This window comes from Physeter macrocephalus, chromosome 20, assembly GCF_002837175.3.
Source record: "Physeter macrocephalus isolate SW-GA chromosome 20, ASM283717v5, whole genome shotgun sequence".
Classification (NCBI taxonomy): domain Eukaryota; kingdom Metazoa; phylum Chordata; class Mammalia; order Artiodactyla; family Physeteridae; genus Physeter; species Physeter macrocephalus.
Window position 1 is genome coordinate 27,614,836 of NC_041233.1, and position 2,011 is coordinate 27,616,846.

The following is a 2,011-nucleotide window of genomic DNA, read 5'->3' on the forward strand; positions in this document are numbered from 1 at the left end:
AGTAGTGTATTGTTTAGCCTCCATGTGTTTGTATTTTTTACAGATTTTTTTCCTATAATTGGTATCTACTCTCATAGCATTATGGTCGGAAAAGATGCTTGATACGATTTCAGTTTTCTTAAATTTACCAAGGCTTGATTTGTGACCTAAGCTATGATCTATCCTGGAGAATGTTCCATGAGCACTTGAGAAGAAAGTGTATTCTGTTGCTTTTGGTTGGAATGTCCTATACATATCAATTATGTCCATCTTGTTTAATATATCATTTAAAGCTTGTGTTTCCTTATTTATTTTCATTTCGGATGATCTGTCCATTGGTTAAATAGGGTGTTAAAGTCACCAAGTATGACTGTGTTATTGTCAATTTCCCCTTTTATGGCTGTTAGCATTTACCTTATGTATTGAGGTGCTCCTATGTTGGGTGCATAAGTATTTAGAATTGTTATATTTCCTTTGATTCATACCTTGATCATTATGTAGTGTCCTTCTTTGTCTCTTATAATAATCTTTATTTTACAGTCTATCTAGTCTGATATGAGAATTGCTACTCTACATTTCTTATGATTTCCATTTGCATGGAATATCTTTTTTCATCCCCTCACTTTCAGTCTGTATGTGTCCGTAGGTCTGAAGTGGGTCTCTTGTAGACAGCATATATACGGGTCTTGTTTTTGTATCCATTCAGCCAGTCTGTGTTTCTGTAGGTTTTTCCCTTTCATCACTTTAAATATGTCCTGCCACTCCCATCTGGCTTGTAGAGTTTCTGCTAAAAGATCAGCTGTTTACCTTATGGGGATTCCCTTGTATGTTATTTGTTGTTCTTCCTTTGCTGCTTTTACTATTTTTCTTTCTATTTAATTTTTGATAGTTTGATTAATATGTGTCTTTGCGTGTTTCTCCTTGGATTTATCCTGTATGGGACTCTCTGTGCCTCCTGGACTTGTCTGACTATTTCCTTTCCTATACTGGGGAAGTTTTCAACTATAATCTCTTTAAATATTTTCTCAGTCCGTTTCTTTTTCTCTTCCTCTTCTGAGACCCCTATAATTCAAATGTTGGTGCATTTAATGTTGTCCCAGCAGTCTCTAAGACTTTCCTCAATTCTTTTCATTCTTTTTTCTTTATTCTGCTCTGCAGTAGTTATTTCCACTATTTTTTCTTACAGGACACTTATGCATTCTTCTGCCTCAGTTATTCTGCTATTGATTCCTTCTAGAGAATTTTTAATTTCATTTTTTTGTGTTGTTCCTCATTGTTTATTTGCTCTTTAGTTCTTCTAAGTCCTTGTTAAACGTTTATTATATTTTCTCCATTCTGTTTCCAAGATTTTCGATCATATTTACTATCATTATTCTGAATTCTCATTAGTCTGAATTCTTTTTCAGATAGACTGCCTATTTCCTCTTCATTTGTTTGATCTGGTGGGTTTTTACCTTGCTCTTTCATCTACTGTGTGTTTCTCTGTCTTTTCATTTTACTTAACTTGCTGTGTTTCAGGTCTCCTTTTCGCAGGCTGCAGGTTCGTAGTTTCCATTGTTTTTGGTGTGTGCCCCCTGTTGGTAAGGTTGGTTCAGTGGGTTGTGTACGCCTCCTCATGGAGGGGACTGGTGCCTGTGTTCCGGTGCGTGAGACTGGATGTTGTCTTTCTGGTGGGCAGGACCATGTACGATGGTGTGTTTTGTGGTGTCTTTGACCTTATTATGAATTTAGGCAGCCTCTCTGCTAATGGGTGGGGTTGTGTTCCTGTCTTCCTAGTTGTTTGGCATAGAGTGTCCCACACTGTAGCTTGCTGGTCGTTGAGTGGAACTGGCTCTTAACGTTGAGATGGAGTTCTCTGGGAGAGCTTTCGCCGTTTGATATTATGTGAAGCTGGGAGGTGTCTGGTGGACCAATGTCCTGCATTCGGCTCTACCACCTCAGAGGCATAGGCCTGACACCTGGCTGGAGCACCAAGATCCTGTCAGCCACATGGCTCAGAAGAAAAGGGAGAAAAAAGGAAAGAAGGGAAGAG